Below are 19,831 nucleotides of genomic sequence, written 5' to 3' on the forward strand. Positions count from 1 at the left end.
CCTCTTCATCACCATCTGAAATTCTGCCAACAACAGTTGTGTTGTCAGATGACGTTTGAGCTATGACCTTCCACACAGTCATGGGTTTGGAGAGAGTAGAGCGGTGGCTAAGGCCACATCCTGGAGATGCACCAGTGTTGATTATCAGTGAGGAGGAGACGTAATTTCCGATTTTCACTGACTGTGGACTCCCAGTGAGGAAGTCAAGGATCCAGTTGTAGAGGGAGGTACAGGGGCCCAGGTTTCGCTTGTTGAATAGAACTGAGGGTATGATTGTGTTGAATGCTGAACTGTAATCAATAAACAGCAGCCTGACATAGGTATCACTATTGTCCCGGTGACCCAAGGCAGAGTGGAGAGCCAGTGGGATTGCATCTGCTGTAAACCTTCTGTGGCAATAGACAAATTGCAGTGGGTTCAGATTCTTGCTTAGACAGGAGTTGATTCTGGCCATGACCAACCTCACAAAGCATTTCATCTCACTAGGTGTGAGTGTAAATGGGTGATAGTCATTGGGGCAGATCACCCTGCTCTTCTTGGGCACTAGTATGATTGTCACCCTTTTGAAGCAGTGGGAACCTCCGACTGTAAGAGTGAGAGATTGAAGATGTCCCGGAACACTCCTGCCAGTTGGTTGGCACAGATTTTCAGTGCCCTAATGGGTACACCATCAGAGCCTGACATTGCTTTTACCTTCTTTACCATTGACTCAACCTGCTGCAAACAGGAAGAAGGTACAAGAGCTTCAGGACAAACATCACCAGGTTCAGGAACCATTACTATGCCTCAACTATCAGGCTTTTGAACCAAAGGGAATAAATTCACTCAACTTCACTTGCCTCATCATTGAAATGTTCCCCCAACCTATGGACTCACGTTCAAGGATTCTTCATCTTCTTGACAGTTACTGATTATTTATTTATTTATGATTATTAGTTTTTCTTACCTTTTGTATTAGCAGTTTGTTGTCTTTTGCACACTGGTTGTCCCTCCAGTTGGTGCAGTATTTCATTGATTCTATTATGGTTATTGAATTTATTGAATATGCCTGCAAGAAAATGAATTTCAGGGTTATAAATGGTGATATATATGTACTTCAGAAATAAATTTACTTTGAAACTTTGAAGTTAACTTTTTGGGAATCTTGCAAAAGCACTCCCAAGCCCCTTCACACCTCCAATTTCTGATTGTTACTCATAGTTACTAATACTATTTTCAGTGGAATGAAGACACCTTGAGGTTATTGGTGCTATGTCTTCAAACATTGACATATTGACAAACAAAAACATAAGAATAATTATTTTTCAGGGTGAAAGTTCTCCTTGGTGTGCTCTGGCTGGAGTGGTGAAAATACTCCATGATAGTTCACAATATCACTCATCATGTTTGAATACAGTTTCCTGGTACAGAACATTTTCAAGGTAACTTTGTTTGCTCTTGTTTATAAAGAATACATGCTGTACAGTTAACAATTCAATATTATTGTTGCATTAAAGTATTCAATTATGTCTTGGACATAAAAAACAACAAACAATTCAACTCACATAAAATGCTGGAGGAACTCAGGAGTAAATTGTCAATGATTTGGGTCAAGACCCTTATCAGGACTAAGGAAGGAGGAAGATGGCAGAATAAAAATGTGGGGGGAGGGGGAGGAGGATAGCTGGAAGATGATAGGTGAAGCAAGGTGGGTGAGAAAGGTCAAGAGCTGGAGAAGAAAGAATCTGATAGGAGAGAAGAATGGACCATTGGAGAAAGGGAAGGAGGAGGGGATCCGGGGGGGGGGCAGTAGGCAGGTGAGAAAAAGTGGAAGGTCAGAGTGGGGAATAGAGGAAGGGGGAAGGGGAAAGGGGAAATTTTTTCACCAAAAGGAGAAATTGATATTCATGCCATCATGTTGGAGAGTACCCAGATGGACTATAAGGTGTTGCTCTTCCATCCTGTGGGTGGTCTCATCTAGGCATAAGAGGAGGCCATGGACTGACACATTGGAATGGGAATTAAAATCTTTGGCTACTGGGAAGTCCTGCTTGTGGCAGATGGAGTTCCAGGTAAATGTTGCCTCTCCTGGAAGGACTGTTGGGGGGTCCTAATTCATCATTGTAAATATATAGGAAAATCCAAACATGCACCTTTTTCATATAATTCCTTATCACAAGTAAAATATTTACCACCATCACTCAAAACAATAAAAATTGATTTGACTTTCTAAATAGTATACATTGACATTATGTAAATTTCATGTTTTTCAGATTTAGATTTATTTAACACGTGTACATTGAAAAATGCGATATTTATGCTGGGTAGTGGGGTGGAGATATGTCTCTACCAAAGGAGGTGTGAGGCACTCCTTCCCTCCGCTAGCCTGTGGGTCACCCTTGGGCAAAGTGTAGCACCTGCTTAACCCCCCTGATTAGGGTCACATGAAGCCATGGGAGCAGATGGTGGATGATCTTATGAGCAGCTGGTGCATCTCACAAACCCTGGTTATGTGAGCATTGACCCCAGGCAGACTATCTCTGAAGTGTATTAACAATGGCTGGGGGTCACCTGTCTTGTAAAGACACTGCACTGAAGAAGGCAATGACAAACCATTTCTGTAAAAAAAATTGCCAAGAACAATCATGTTCATGAGACCGTGATCGCCCACGTCATATGACACACACATAATGATGATGATGACACTGAAAAATGCAGTGAAATGTGTCATTTACATTAACAACCAACAATCATAATGATGGCTGGGGCAGTGCGCTGGTGTCGTCAGGCTTTCCAGCGCCAGCAAGCAAACTCACAAGGCTCGGCAGAATAACACAGAACACACCAAGCAACAAAGCAATGGCAGCAAAACCTGCCCTGTTCCTACAACCCGAGCACCCACCTGCCCATCCATGCGTATGCAGAGTCCTCTAACATCAGGTCAGGCCGTTTATATATATTGGTACAATATATTTGTATTGTAGTTGAATGCACAGCTTTCCCCCTACTTCTGTATAAAACACAATGCTATAATCATACAGTCCAAACTTTAAAATGTTAGCAAATGTACAGTAATAATGATATATTGACTGCAGGGATATGTGTTCAGCCCACTGCTCTGCTCTCTTGGCTCAAATGCCATCTATAAATGCTGACGATACAACCATTGTCAGAATCTCAGATGGTGAAAAGAGGGCATACAGGAGCGAGATAGACAATAGGTGCAGGAGTAGGCCATTCAGCCCTTTGAGCCAGCACCACCATTCACTGTGATCGTGGCTGATCATTCACTATCAGTATCCAGTTCCTGCCTTATCCCCATAACCTTTGATTCCACTATCTTTAAGAGCTCTATCCATCTCTTTTTTGAAAGCATCCAGAGACTTGGCCTCCACAGCCTTCTGGGGCAGAGCATTCCATATATCCACCACTCTCTAGGTGAAAAAGTTTTTCCTCAACTCCGTTCTAAATGCCCTATCCTTTATTCTTAAACTGTGGCATCTGGTTCTGGACTCACCCATCAGCGGGAACATGCTTCCTGCCTGCAGCGTGTCCAATCCCTTAATAATCTTATATGTTTCAATAAGATCCCTTCTCAGCCTTCTAAATTCCAGTGTATACAAGCCCAGTCGCTCCAATCTTTCGACATATGACAGTCCCGCCATCCCAGGAATTAACCTTGAGAACCTACACTGCACTCCCTCAATAGCAAGAATGTCCTTCCTCAAATTTGGAAACCAAAACTGCATACAGTACTCCAGTTGTGGTCTCACCAGGGCCCTGTACAGCTGCAGAAGGACCTCTTTGCTCTTATACTCAATTCCCCTTGTTATGAAGAGATATATCAGCTAGTTGAGTGGTGTCGCAGCAACGACCTTGTATTCAATGTCAGTACGACGAAAGAGCTGACTATGGACTTCACAAAGGGTAGGATGAGAGAACACACACCGGTCCTTATAGAGGGATCAGAAGTGGAGAGAGTGAGCAATTTCACGTTGCTGGGTGTCAATAACCTCTGAGGGCCTAACATGGACCTATTGATGCAGCCATGCAGAAGGCAACACAGTGGCTGAAAGGATCAAAGTAAGCTGCAGAGAATTGTAAAATTAGTCAGCTCTAGTCTCCATAGTATCCAAGACATCTTCATGGAGCAGTGCCTCAAAAAGGTGGCATCCATCATTAGGGACATCCCCTCTGCTCATTGCTACCATCAGAAAGGAGGAGGTTCGGGAGCCTGAGGCGTTTACTCAGCGATTCAGGAACAGCTTCTTCCCCCTCTGCCATCCGATTTCTGAATAGACACTGAACCATGAACACTACTTCGCTACTTCTTATTTCTTTTTTTGCACTACGTAACTATTTTATGTATATACTTACTGCAATTCATTTTCTCTCTCTCTCGCTCTCTATTATTATGTATTGCGTTATACTGCTGCTGCAAAGTTAACAAATTTCATGACATATGCTGGTAATATTAAACCCGATTCTGATATTACAATACGTTGTTTGAACTCGGTTCTTCTTGGTTCATGTTAAAATTATAATTCTTTTCCTGACTCTGGCGTTGAAAACTGCAGTATAGATTTCATTTAGTTTGAGGCAACAGTTAACGGTCTGAGGACAAAACTTTCTGCTTTTAAAAAATTGAATATTGTGACAGAAAAGCTTTTTTGTGCAACTAATCCAACGTAGTAAGCAATGTTACTCTCTGTCAACCTACAGATTGTAATGTATTAGCTACTATATATAGTCAGCTGCTGCAAGACTGAATAATTTTCAGTTAAAAGTAAAACATTATTTTCTGGCATATGTAAGTAATTTAATTGGCAAAAAAAGATTTTTGGATAAGATTTCTGATTTCATTTTTCCATCTGAACCCTGTTCATGCTTACTTGGGCATTATTCCTATTTCTCTTGCCAGAATTGACAAAGGTCTGACTGTTAGTGATACCTTTCAGGGCTAAATTTACCCCAGAGTGACAGAGGCAGGTGGACCTAGGGCAACCGGCCACTTGTGCAAAGCATCATGCTACTATAGGTCAACCTCGAGAGGGGAAAAAGACGCTGTCTTCAGAGTTGAAACAGATCGAAGCAAGCTCATCCCGAAGAGGGGGGGTTTCTCTTCAAAGCCAGCTGGTCTGGCTTTATGTTTAGGATTTTTTTTTTTACCTGCACCGTTTGATCAACGGACTCTGCAGCAGGTGCTGCAGAGCACAGGAAGGGAAGAAAGACCTAGGTGAGTTTTTGAAATTAAAATTAACAAAAATGTTATGTTTGCGCCCCAGTACAGTATCTGGGCGTAGAGTATAAACTTTACCTCAGCAGAAAGAAAACTGTCTATACTTCTAATAATTGAAACATTACCAACTTAAAGAAATGCAGCATATGACTAATTGTTGCATATCGCAAAGTAGAGATCCTTAAGCGATGACGGTGTTGTCTGTTGCCATACATGGTGAACAAAGGAGTGTTTGAAATTAGTTAAAAATACTCCTCTGCAAATCAAGGGAATACAGCAGACAGGACAAAATGAGGAATATGTTGCTTTAAGTCAATGAATTTACATTAATTTTCTAGTTCCATGCAAAATCTTGGAAAAATCAACTTCTATATTGTATGAACAATTATTGGTAATTCTGTTTTCTTTTGAAGTACCTGCGTAAATATTTGCTTTTTAAAAAGTGTTATGTATTGCTGCTGAAAAACAACAAATTTCACGACATATGCCGGTGATATTAAACCTGATTCTGATTCTGATTCTGGTAATATTGGTAAAGTTGATAAGGATGTAGGTAGGACCATTTTGGATATTAAGCCACCTTGATAAAATATTTGATACAAAAAAACTTACAGGTTCTATAAAATCACTAAGTACTGTAACGGCTACAACTGATCTTCATCACTCTGTTAAGCTGTAAGGGAAAATATTTTTAATAATATAAATATCTGACATATATACCACAATTAATTACGCACACTTCTATCAAATATAATTTCTGTAAATGCAATCTTTAAGTTAATAACAAAATCAGATCCAGCAGCTACAAAGAGTAGGTATGTCCAGACACTGATATTAATCTGTCTTGAGTAAATGTAACAGCTGGTTAAAGTGAGCAGATGGTTTAGGCTGGACGTTGAAAACTTAATTTATTAAATTACCTTTCTCTTTCATTGCTACTGTATATCAGAGTAATTTCCATAGATTAAATGGAGAAAGTTAAGATATCACCAGTGACAGACTTAAATCAAATGGATTTCCAAAATTCCAAAAAACTGGCTGATATACTCTTGACTTTGACATACAGCTGTCCTCTAGCTCATACTTCTCCAGTAGACTCTAGACTGCAGCAACGCCCGTCTCTGTAGAATTACTGCAGATAAGACATGGATACTTCAGTGAGGTATTTTGCACTCTTGACAGCTGACTACTGCAATAGTTGAAAATGAGTGGAAACCAGGGTCAGAAAATAAAATTGAAAAGTAACGTTTTAACCTTGATGAGCCTGAAACTCCGATCTCTCTTCAAACAGAGCTTTTAGTATTGTGTTAAATATCATTATCTAAATGGGATAAATAAAATTCATCAATATGAGATCAAGATAGCTTGGAAACTTCCCTCTCTGCCAATCTACAAATGTAACGTCACAAGTACAGTGGTCGGTAAATAAGTTTACAAGCCATGATCAAGGAATTCAGAATGATCAAATTATAAAATAATGCCCTTTTTTCATTTGTATCAGAATCAGATAATCTAGTGCAGGATTGAGACAGGGAAATCTAATTATCTTTATTTTGGGGAAAAGAGGTTGGATTTGTTAAAGAGAGTTCACCAATTATGGCAAAATTTCCCTAATTTAAGATTGTTTATTGCTTTTCTTCAATACACCAGTGTAAAGATATGTAATTAATAAACAATCAATCCTATTTCTTTGGCAAAGATCAGGGACCCTGTATATCTGAGACCAAGGTAATTTGTCCACATGGAAAAAGGGTGTACTAGTGGAGATTATAACCCAAAATGGTGGTAACCCTCTCTGAAAGTTTATATATACCTATTCATTTGCTTAGAGTAAGGCCGTGGTGATCAGTGTGTGGCATTTGCCAGGTCTTGTGAAATGTATTTTGTAAAGCGAGTGCAAATGGCCTTTACCGTAGTTTGGTTATGGTTGTGAAGGGTGGGTCTTACAATTTCCTTCCATTTGGACTGCCTTCAGCCCTTTCTAATTTGTTTCTCAGCTCAGTAGGTTGTCCATTTGATGCACCACGAAACGGTTGCTATTTTGTTAGGTTGCATTAAAGGCAATTTCATTAAGTTATATAAACGTCACAATAATAGCAACTTTAAAACTACGTATTGTCTCCTGGAGTAAGCTATTTAATACCGCAGCGCAGTTTATCAACACCCCCCCCCCCCCGTTCATCGACAACCACACCCCCTTCAGTTAATTTCAGGCAAATTTCAAAGAGACTTCATTTACTCGTCTGTCAAAAGCTTATTAGTGATAAGAAACGTTCACCGACTCCAAAAGGCACGTGGGAGAATTATTTTCCGAGCGGTATATACATACGTATTTAAACATAATTTAAATGTTCCCATAAACCACCCCAGTTTTGATTTCTACTACTGTATGGAATTGAGGTGCTGAGGAGCATTGGGGAGAGGGTGTCTGTGTGTGTGTGGGGGGGGGGAGGAGAATTATCTGCTTTCTTGCAATCCAGGCAAAGGTTGTCTTTCGATTTAAAATTTATGAGTTCGTGGCCCCGATCATTCCATCTAGCGTGCTCTTTCATGTATAACAAAACCAACGTGCAAATTGGTTGCATAAAGAGACTGAAAGAGCAATAATGTTTTACAGTGAGGTATTTAAAGTGGGTTATCAGATAACGTGATTGATGGCTTTACGTAGGATCGGTTACCTTATGATCGTTTAGTACATTGAAAAGCAATGTATTTACTAATTTTTTTTAACATTAGGACGCAATAGCACGCTTCTAAAATGAAAATATCTATAAACTAGATAACAGCCATGCACGTTTAATTTAAAATACCATTCAAAGAAGTCCAATTCAGATTTCTTTTTCACATATATATCGAACCGTCCAGTGAAAAGCATCCAGTTAACGAGAACGCCAAATCTCCACAATTTTATCGTTAGCATTTAATTACATCACTGGAGATGTTTTTATTGATCCGTGTATTGATTACTAAAAGAGAATTGTAATCTTTGCTAATATCTAATGTATAGAAGAAATTGTTGATAGCTATTCGCTTCGTATGCCAACGTTCTTTGGCAAACAAACTCCTTTGATCAGCTGGAAGGCCTTGCTGCACAACTTTCTGGTCCTTGCACAGATATTATTACTAACAATTAGTTGCGATTGATAACCCAAGATGTATGGAATGAATTCGCCGCTTACGCCACAAGCTTTGCAGCAGCGGCTCCGTCCCCGGGCAGAACTCTGGCTGATTGACAGGTCCGCGCCCGTGACGTCAGCAGAGCGGCTGGAGGTTCTGAAATCCGGGCACTGGATTCAGCCAGAGGACGGGAGGAGGTGATGGGGAGAATTGAAATTATGCAAACATTTCAAGAACATTTGCTGAAGTTTACAACGGTGCAGGTGGCTGAAAAGCAGTTGTAGCAACATTTTAAAATACATTCCTAATCCCTTCAGAAATCAACACACATCCTGCGCGCTGAACAACTCTCCACTTAAAGCGTATGTCGGTTTACCGTGCATAACTGTTCAGTATTAATAACAAATTGAAAATTCCACCCTCTCCCCCCACCTTTATTCCCCTTCTTTCCTGGTCCGGCTCCCGACGCAGAGCCACCGGCTCTCCGGCACTCCTTTCTTAAGCAGGGATAGCGCGGAAGATTACTCGGGTCCCCTGGTAGGGAGGCGACCGCCGCCGCGCATGTGAAGAGCGCGAACGATCTGGTCTGTATTCGTGCGCGGGCGCGACACCTCCCCCCCCCACCCCCACAGCCCGCGGCGCCTTCTGTGTGTGGGGGTGCGCGCGCGCGGGCGTGTGACGTGGGCCCGGCCTCGCGAGCGCGCGCGGTGCCGGCCCCGCCCCCTCGTGCCGGCGCTGTTGCTCCGCTAAATATAGAAGCAGATAGACACAGAGAGACAGGGAGACTGAGTAACCGAGCGGGGCTTTCTCTCTCCTCTCCTCTCCTCTCCAACTCACTGCGAAATGGCTCTATTCACCGCTCTCTGTAGCTCAGCTCTTTAAAGTGCTGCATCTTTCTTTTTTTGGAAAAAAAAGTGGAAAAATTAATGCATACAAATCTCAGTCCTCACAGTCGATCTGTCTTCATCTCACTGGTCAGTAACAAAAAATATAGAAACTTACTTGCTGCAAATAAGACACTGCAGTACAGTTTTAATGACTATATCAGTAATTGTTTAATGTTTCAAGGTATAGAGCAAGCACTACGGCCTTTGGTTTAAATGGGCTGGCTTTTTATTCTTTTTGCCCCTAACCTCCTCCTTCAAACTTGCGCCGTGCTAACCCGAGGAGGGAATTAAATGTTTAATACTCTCTGTTATTGTTTCGGCCGTGCTTTTCTTTAATCTTTAATGTTCACATGGCCCGTAAACGTGTTGTTGTGGTGCTGGATGATGACGAGCTTTTGCGCCGGCTGATGTGTTGGTAACATGGTCGATTCCTGTGCTCTCGCCTTAATCCAGGGTGTCACAGAAGTTGGAGCTGTTTAAGTAACTTTAATTCGTTTTCGAGAAGGGGAAAATTGAGATTGAGGACGCAGCATCGTCGAGGCTTGTACGGTAAGTGATTTTTTTCCCTCTCTCTATCCCCCCAATTCTTTCTGTGCGTTTACTTTTCTCTGTCTGAGGTTCTGTTTTGACATGTGTGAAAGTACAGAAATCACTTTGTGACTAAAGCGGAGATGGTGTGTAATATACGTCCGGATGATGAAGGAATTATTCACGCGAAAGTGAAAAAGTAATTGTCCATTTGTAATTTGCCGCCTTTATACTCGGTGTACAGAGCAATATTGCCCGGCGCGATGCAGTCTCAGGGTGAGAATTTTTGTTAATTGTCTGGATGACGTTTAATAAATACCTAATATATGATGGTGGATGAAATCTAACAGTGCACTAATCATTTAATACTCTTGACTTTGACTGTTACCTTTCACTGAGTAGCGAAATTACACTGGTAGTAATTTGCATCGTATCTGGCTTCCTTTAAATTCCTATAGTTACCGTTTTAATAGTTTATAACGCCGTGACAGCGATGTTTCCCCCCTTTGAAAGTGAATTCTCGAGGCCGTGCGTACTTTCTGTGCAGTCACGGAGTGTGACTTTTATCCTGCGCTTCATCTCCATGCAGAGGGTCATGTTACTCGAATTACGCTGGATCAACGGCGAAGGTTGTTTATTGGCGATTTCCTCAACTTTACCAGTCTTTATCTGTAGTGATTTGCACTTCCTGCAGTCCAGGGAAGTTGACGCCGTCCGGGAAAAGGCTGCTTGTTTTAATTTCCAAGTAGCTCTTGGGAGTAGCGTTGTTGTAATATGGGCCGTCAGTCCTGGCGCGGTAGAAATGTTCTGACGGTGGAATGTGTATCGTTGCTTTCCAAGTAATAGCGCTGCGCAGTGTCTCACATCTCACCAACTCGTCATCACGGGCAACCCAATTTTCATCTTTAAACTTAATTTTCAATGTTTAGATTCCTAGTTAACACCCCCCCACACACACACCCACCTCTCCATTCATCATTTTTTCAACTTTCATTCAGATCTAAGTTGTTCCTCAGTGCCGTTTAGTTAATCGATACGTTCCTTTATTTCAGATTCCAACCTTATATTTTACACCAATACCATTTCTTTTCATACTTGATTTCTCGCACTTTTTAATTGGAAACGCTCAGAATTTTTCGGAAAATGACTAGGAATAGTATGATAAACTCAAAAGTAGACTGTACAACAAGTTCATGCGAGGGTCGCGAGTTTATTTTACTGGGACAAATTTCGACTTGTATTTAAGTCCAGAAGAACGGTCTCGGCCTGAAACAACCCCTGTTTATTCCTCTCCATAGATGCTGGCTGACTTGCTGAGTTCCTCCAGCACTTTGTGCATGTTACTCTGGATTTCCAGCATCTGTCGGATCTTTTGTGTTTGTATTGAATTTGGCAACATTACCCATAATTTAATCAGAAATGAAAGTAAAAACTAGAAATGCTCCGTTAACAAGGTGACTGTCATCTCATTTATGGTGAAGGGAGTCAATTACTGCCGGAATTTTCGTCTGCCCGTGTGGATTTTTCATGTATCACGCTCAGCGTTGTATTTGCGTTGTAATTTTAGTTGCTGAACTGCTGTCACTGAAGGCCATGCTCGACGTTACGTTATCAAAACAAAATATGACAGATCTCGCAATAAAGACACGGAAGCGATGAATACACATTATACTGTACACAGTATACTGTAAAGTTGCAGCGTGCTCTGTCAAGTTGAGAAGTGTAGACCGGTAGTTTATCCGGAGGGACAATCAATATTGGCTAATCTCGCTTTGTAGGAGAGTTAGTGTTTTCTGCACTAGCTGGTAGTAGATAGGTAGGTTTAGGAAAATGCTGAATGTTTAATCCCGCCCCTTTACAAGAGCGAAACCGATAATCCACAAAACTGGTTTGGGATTGTTGGAGAATATTTAGTCGCGTTCATTCTTCCTCACCTAGTGGTTTAACAACACATCCAAAATATCCGGCGGCTTTTATTATCCAGGGGTTCACCAATGGAATCTATCGATCGTATTCTATCAAGTAGATATCAGTCTCATTGAGGTCAGCAGGTGACTTGGGTCCAGTTAAGTAGCTGTCACGTTGCTCGCCTTCCACTTGGAGAAGACTGGATTTTTTTTTAGTGGAAAAGTGAATGTAATCCAACCATCAGATAGAATGTTTTTTTTAAATTTCTGGAATACTTTATGGTTACCACTTGTGAGCGACGCCGCCCCACTTTATCGGCAGGTATTGCACATCACTGCAACCAGCTGTCAATATTACAGTTATTTTTTCTCTCTCGGTGTGTTGAGGTTGCGATTTGTAAGATGAAACCTGTTAACTTTGCGATGCCTGATAAGCGGTGTTGCTGTTTACATCCTGATGCCTTGACCTTGGTGTGTATGTGTTCCGATTTTTAATATGCACAAGAAATTGGCTCTTTGCAGCGTAACTCATGCTATTTCGTCCTTTGAGAAGTGTAACATATTACGAAATTCGTAACATGTTAGGATATTGCCTCCAGTGATATAAAATTCATCAACTTTTTTTTTCGACCCCTAACTCTTATGAGAGGATGAAACTCATGGTTCGTGGTGGTTGTCTAGTGCGCATCAACCACAGAGTGAAATGTGGACCTTAAAAACGATCACAATGTTAAATCTTAAATATAAATTGTTAGAGCAACATACCAAATGCTGGAGGAATTCAGCGGGTCAGGCAGCATCTATGGAAATCAATGAACAGTCGATATTTTGGGCCGTGAAGTCCCGGGGAAAGGTCTCGGCCCGAAACGTCGACTGTTTATTCATTTCTATAGATGCTGCCTGATCTGCTGAGTTCCTCCAGCGTTTTGTGTGTGTTTTGCTCCGGATTTCCCGCATCTTCAGAATATTTTTTGTGTTTAAGAATTGCTAGAGGATCGATGATTTATGCAAAGCCAGCGTTTGCATGGAGTATACTTTTAGTGTGAATTTGATCAATTCCAACTTGAAGGAAAATTCCTTGTTGCGGATTTGGGTTTTGAAGTTATTTCTGTTTGCGGAATCTCTGTATGAGTACACAGGTAGAAAGCAGCGTTGGCATGCCAACCTGGAGAATGACCAGCACAGTTCTTTATTGTTGGCAGTGCTGTCGGGTATATTACCGTATGGGGAAGGCATTTGTAGAGTATAATAAACACTGTTTCTAATGGCTTGGCAAAGATACCTTCAATAATATCCGCCTTAACATTCATATAACTCTTTTAAAACATTTTTGGCAATACAGTACTAATTTTGAATTAACACTTAGCTATTTACTTTCAGATGTTTTAGCAAAATATATTTTTAAAGTGAAAGCACTTCTGTGATTGCAGCTATATAGGTTGTAGCAATTAGACGTCTCTTTTGGAATCCCTCATATCTTTCCTACTGTTTCCTGCATCTAAACAATAATAAAAAATTACAGATGGCTTGACAATAATAGTAGGATTTGCAAGGTCACAGAGGAGACTGCTTGGTTTTGAAAAGTAACACCGAGAAGTTCTTTTAAGGCCAAGCAAAGAACAAGTAGCACATGTCTTCAAATGTTGTCTGCTGTTGGAATTTGTCTATCAATATAATGAATAATTCAACCATCAACAATCAGTATGCAAATCGACGTGACGTAAAAATATTGAAAACTGTAGGTTTCCCTGCCTGAAATTTTTATTATAGATTCTGGCCTAAGTAATATTATTGTAACATAACCTCATACCACAGTAATCCAATAGAGAAAACAACCATCTTTGCCTGGGATATTGTGCAATGAATGCAACCTGGTACAGCACCAATATTTCAAAGTCACGTCGATTTGCATTCTGATGTTTAATGTACGCTGCCTCTGAGACTGCCCAGTCCATCAACGGTAAAGTCCTCCCCACCACTGAGCACATTTACATGAAACGCTGTCACAGGAAAGCAGCAAAGCACCACCCAGGACATGCTCTCTTCTCACTGCTGCCTCAGGACTTGCACCACAAGGTTCAAGAACAGTTATTACCCTCAACCATCAGGCTCTTAAACCAAAGGGGATAACTACACTTAACTTCTCTTGCCCCATCACTGAAATGTTCCCACAACAGATGGACTGACTTTCAAGGACTCCTCATCTCATGTTCTAGATATTTATTGTTGATTTATTATTATTATTTATTTATTTTTGTATTTGTACAGTTTGTTGACTTCTGCACACCGGTGGAACATCCTAGTTGGGTGGCCTTTCATTAATTTTATTGTGGTTATTATCCTATAGATTTATCGAGTATGCCCACAAGAAAATGGATCTCAAATGGATAATAAAACTTACTTTGAACTTTGCTAATACTCTTGTACAATTTTGATACTTGATCATTTGAAAGTGATTATGGAGAAATAATGATACCTAGTGACAATAGTGTAGTATTATAGGTGTTTGTGAGACACCATTTCAGAATTGTAGTAACATGCTTGATCAAAGGTCTTTGCCTGAAACGTCAACTCTGTTCTCTTCTCCTAACCTGCTGAGTTCCTCCAGTATTTTGTGTGCATGTTACTCCAGATTTCCACTATCTGCTGAACCTCTTGTGTTTATGATTTCGAAGTTGGACATGTATTATCATTTAAAACTGTTTGATGTTTGTTGGATAAACTCAGAAAAGAATGTCTAAATAATTGTATTATCATTTTATAATATGCCATTTAAATAATTCACATAGGAGTGTTTAATGATTATTCATTTATTCTGCAGTGAGTAAGAACCATTAGGTTTAATACTGCAGAAACTGTAGTTGGATTACTGATTTCAGTTGAATCAAATGAGATATTAATCTGAATAATTGCTCATTGCTTCTGTAGGATTAAGTCCTAATCTGCTCTGCCCTAAGGCAAACTTGTAGCATGTGGATATCTGATTAGAGATAGTACATTAATCTTCAAGTCACATAGGCATTTGGACAGTGGAGGGCAAGCTCTCAGTGTGGCCTGTCATCTTCAAGAAATCAGAGAGGCTTTCACGGACAATTGATGAAAACCCAGTACTGACAACGGAGTCTTGTGTATCACACAAAGGAAGGATTAGGCGGTTCACGTGTCACCCTGATAGGCTGGAGACCAGAGCTGATTGCTGGGGCATGGCAAGGCACGCTCCCATTTCAATTGATTATCATATGAGGAGACAATATCCCTGCTAGTTGCCCTACTTAAGATGTAATCTAAAACTGCTAAAATCAAAAATCTGCAGTGCCCCCTTTAGTTTACTCTACCTCTCTCTCTCTCTGAATTTAGTGATTAATTGTCAAGCTAATCATTACATCATTTTTGCAAGTCATATTAGTCCTAATTAGTCTAATTCATGAAAAATGAAATGGATATATGATGCCAGTGCTGGATACAAATATTACAACATTATATTGTATCAAATCTTGAAAGTGTGTTTAAATATTTAAATTTAATGCAATTTTGAGACATGCTAAGCATAGCTAAAATAGATTATTTGGTTTGAACTCAAGTTTTGAGTTTTCTTTTTGTCAAAATGTCAAATATAATTCAAATAAAGATTTAAGATAAAACATTGTCATTCAAGGAATACTTCAAACAGCATGATAAAATGTTTCATTTTGAGTTGAGCGAGGTTTTTTTAAAAAGTTTTTTAAAAACAATAAAAACACTCATTAGCTTCAGCAGCTACTCTATATTTTGTGCTTGGGGACAAATTTTAATATTGCAATGACTCAAACTTACTGTGAGAACAATAATGTGTTACTCCAAAAGTTAGTGCAGTCTTTTATTGATTCTGTTATGGTTATTATTCTATTATGGATTTATTGAGTATGTCCGCAAGAAAATGAAATTCAGGACTGTATCGTGACAGATATGTACTTTGATAATAAGTTTACTTTGAACTTTGAAACATGGCAAAAATATTTCAAAGATCTATAGAAACTGGATATTCTGTGAGTATACCATGCATTTAAATTGAGGTTTTTTAAAAAAATATCCTTTAAAGCACCTCTAGTTATATCTCTGTGTAGTACAAAAATTGCCAAACAGTTCCATGGGTATGGAATTTTACATGGTTCCATTTATACAATACATTTTAAAATGTATACTCATGCTTGTTACAAGCAAGCTATATAAAGGTTTCTTAGATTATAGATTATTATGATTTAAGGATGTATGTGTGGAACTTTTATGGTTCATTTTACCATTTGAAATCAAATCTTGGCATTTAGAAAATTATTGCCTGATGGAGTTGGATATTAAAAGTAATTTTAACTTTAAAGTACTATGCAACAGTCTTGGGTGCAAACAGGGTGCCTAAGACTTTTGCAGAGTATTGTATTTGTCAACGTGGAGTGGAGAGCGTGTTTGAAAATCTGTCAGGAGCAAAGGATGTTGGGAATGGTGAGAGAGAGAAGCACTGTGGGAGGGGTGTGGGACAGGTGGCAGAGAAGAGGTGCCGGGAACGGGGCTGGTGTGGGTGCCGACACATCCAGCCCTGAGACACCAAGCAAGGTCATTTGATTCCAAACAATGGGTTTATTGATTATTACAGAATGTCTCTCTTGTGCTTCCTGCTCCCTCCCGTCTGCTTTCTCCCTTTCCCAACCACGATTTCCCTCTCCCTGCCCCCTTCTCACCCTCAGTCCACAATAGAGACTCATACCAGAATCAGGTTTATCATTACTCACATGTGTCATGAAATTTGTTTTTATAACAGTAGTACAGTGCAATACATAAAATTACTACAGTACTGTGCAAAAGTCTTAGGTGCCCTTGCTCTATATATGTGCCCAAGACTTTTGCACAGTTTCATATATGAAATCCTCATTCTTGCAATTGCCTTGGTGAAAGCGACAATCAACTAGGAACACTTTTTCTTACAATTTGACCTTTCTAGTAGTTATGTGTATTGCTCTGAATTGAGGAATTTAATGTTGAAATCACAACACGTGATCAATATGACATCAAAGTCACATTTTTATTGATTTTGTATCAGCATGTAAATGTTAGTAAAATATTATGATTTTTTTCACATGATGTGCAACTTTTCTTTATACAAGTATATTTTAATTTGATTACAAACTTTGTGAATTTATTTTCAGATTTTTTAAATTCTATTGCTGAATAATACAGGACTTATTTTGGGGGGAATCTAGAAATCTGATCTTTGCATTCAGTTTTGTTATATTATTTATAATTATAAAATTATTAAAACTTTATTGAATCTTGAAATCTAAAACATTGTTCCACGAGTGAGTGAGTGGGAGGTGTTTGTGACAAGGACAGAAATTGCTGTGAATTCTGTCTATTGCCGGTTAAGGTGAATTACTGGTATATGTTTCATAAGCTCTTTCTTTCCCACGGGCCTTGTTCAGCATGTCATAATCAGATGATAGTTGGCAGGAATATATCATCGAGTCTATTAATTCAGATGATTTTGAACATGATGCACAGGTGGAAGTTTGTCTGAAAACCCAGTGTAGAAAAATGATTGGCATAATGATTTTATCTTGTTGGGGATTTTTCTATAGATTTAAAGTACTAAAATAAAGTGTACGAACTCAGATTCTTCTGTATCAGTTTAGAGATAACACCCTTATTTGTGATACACACAAAATGCTGGAAGATCTCAGTAGGTCAGTCAGCATCTCTGTTGTCAAGGATTGCTTATATCTTCTGTTTATAAGACTATTGAAAGTTTCATTCAACTCTTGACCTCACAATCTACATTATGACCTTCACAAAATGCTGGAGAAACTCAGCAGATCAGGCAGCTTCTGCAGAGAAGAATAACTAGTTGACGCTTCAGGCCGAGACCCTTCATCAGTCATGGCCCACAATGTTGCCTGTTTATTCCTCTCTATAGATGACACCTGGCCTGCTGTGTTCCTCCAGCATGTTCCGTGTGTTTTTCTGGATTTCCAGCATCTGCAGAATCTCTTGTGTTTATGACATTTGCTTGTGAGTGGAAGGTTATGAAAACAAAATGCCACGCAGGATTTGAACGTTAAAAACTAGGATGACACCTCAATGCAGCATTGTAGGGAAGTGCTTTCTGTTCAAGATGGCATCTGTCAGGAGAGCTGTTAAAATTCTGGATGTTTTTCCGGAAGTGAAGTTCCTGTGGCACTTCTGTGAAGGGCAGCTGGTGGTTTTCCAAGTGTTCTACCATTTCCCTATCAACACCTTTTGGTACTATTTTTGATCCCCATCAACATGGAACTTGGCTGCCATGTTTGATTCTGAATGTGGTTTGGAATGTCCCACTAAGTGAAAGGAAGGATTTTAATGCATGTTTTTTGTTTATTTTTGGGAAAGGTTGCGAATACTAAAGATTAGTGTTATTTGATGTTGCAGTGTTCACCGAGCTTGGCAATCAGCTTGCAGACGTTTCATCACCAGTCGAAGTGACATTCTCAGTGCACAGTTGCTGCTGTTCCTCTCTGGGCATGTTCACATTTATATAGCCCCCTGTTCGCTTGCCTCGGTACTGATTGGCTACCCCTTCAGTTGACCTTTGAATTCTATTGGCTCACATTTCATTGTTTCTTAGGGGATCTTGGATGGTGTCTATTGCGATATGTTTGTTTACAGAGTTAGCAGGCGAGAACTGTGCTTCTAAAAATTCTCATGCCTGCTTTGTGTTTGCCTGTACCAGAACCTCCGTGGTGTCCCAGTTAACGTTAATGTTACTTGGCTCACATACTTTGAAATGTACAGTGAACTGTGTCGTGCTGGGGGCAGTCTGCAACTGTCACTGTGTTTCTGGCACCAATATAGAATGCCGACAACGTACTAACCCTAACCCCTAACCTCTAATCCGCACATCTTTGGAATGTGGAAGGAAAACAGAGCACCCACACCAGCAGGGGAAGAACAAACGGAGTCCATACGACACGAGCTGGAATTAAACACCGATCTTACCGCTGGGGCTGGAAAGCATTGACGCTGACTGCTATGCTACTGTGTCACATAAATTTGTGAAGCAAATTTATTGCCTTTTGTTGCTACTTTGGTCCGGGTAACAGACAGCATGGTAGTGTAGCAGTGGACTGATGCTATTACAGCTCTGGGCGTCGGAGATGGGAGTTTAATCCCGGCGTCCTCTGTAGTGAGTTTTTATGTCTTCCCCGCGGAATGCGTGGGTTTCTTCCAGGTGCTACAGTTTCCTCCCATAGTCCAATGACGAAACGGTTAGGAGGTTTATTTGTCATTGTAAATGATCCCACGATTAGGCTAATTGGAGGGTTGCTGGAGGTGCGGCTCAAAGGGTCAGAAAGATCTATTCCAAGCTGAATCTCTAAATAAATATAATGGAACGTTGTTGCACTTACAAACCAATGATTCTTGATTTTTCTAAAGACTTCTGCAATATCCTGAGAGAATGAAAAGCTGTTACACAAATACACAAACAGTTACAAACAGGAATAAGAAAACTCTTAACACTTCATACTTAAATAAAGTAATAATCCCAGCTATTGATGGCTCAGCAGTTTATGCAGGGAGTAGCTAACCTACTTAGATTTGGTGGTCCGAGATTTGATCTATGTTCTGTACTGCATTAGCTGATTTAAACTAGGGCAGCTGTTGGAAAACTGAAATTGATGTTGTTCCTGCTCTTGTACTAGTCAGAGTGAATTAAGTGAGAATTTTGTTTTTTTTATCAATATCCAGTATCACATGGTAAAAATGCACTAGTGTGGTTGTTAGGTGAAGACCTACAGTATAACTTGTTTTCCTAAAAGCAAAATCATGATGATGATCATGATTATCATTACCTCCATGTTGTACGACGTGGGCAACAATGGTCTTTCCATGACCACGATGTTCTTAACAAATTGTTCTACAGAAGCCGTTTGCCATTGCCTTCTTCTGGGAAGTGTCTTTACAAGATGGTTGACCCCAGCCATTACCAATAGTCTCAGAGATGGTCTGCCTGGTGACAGTGCTCGCATAAGCAGGACTTGTGATATGCACCAGCTGCTCATATGACCATCCACCACCTACTCCCATAGCTTCACATGACCCTGATCGGGGGGGGGGGGGCTAAGCAGGTGTTAAACCTTGCCCAAGGGTGACCTGCAGAGCAGTGGAGGGAA

At 40.1% G+C, this 19,831-nt stretch overlaps 1 protein-coding gene across 12 annotated transcripts in view; it reads left to right on the forward strand.

Annotated features, from left to right (window-relative positions):
• Positions 1-5,055: 5,055 nt before the first annotated feature.
• mef2cb (myocyte enhancer factor 2cb) overlaps positions 5,056-19,831 on the forward strand; it is a 289,923-nt gene continuing 275,147 nt past the window's right edge. For 10 of the 12 annotated variants that reach the window (XM_072281254.1, XM_072281242.1, XM_072281251.1 and 7 more), the window contains exons 1-2: positions 9,097-9,309; positions 9,676-9,771. The gene's annotated coding sequence lies outside the window, so the exon portion shown is untranslated. Of the gene's footprint in view, positions 5,216-9,096; positions 9,310-9,675; positions 9,772-19,831 lie in introns of those variants that run through there. The other 2 variants (XM_072281243.1, XM_072281245.1) reach the window with 2 other exon arrangements.

Source organism: Mobula birostris, chromosome 17 (genome assembly GCF_030028105.1).
Source record: "Mobula birostris isolate sMobBir1 chromosome 17, sMobBir1.hap1, whole genome shotgun sequence".
In the NCBI taxonomy this organism is placed as follows: domain Eukaryota; kingdom Metazoa; phylum Chordata; class Chondrichthyes; order Myliobatiformes; family Myliobatidae; genus Mobula; species Mobula birostris.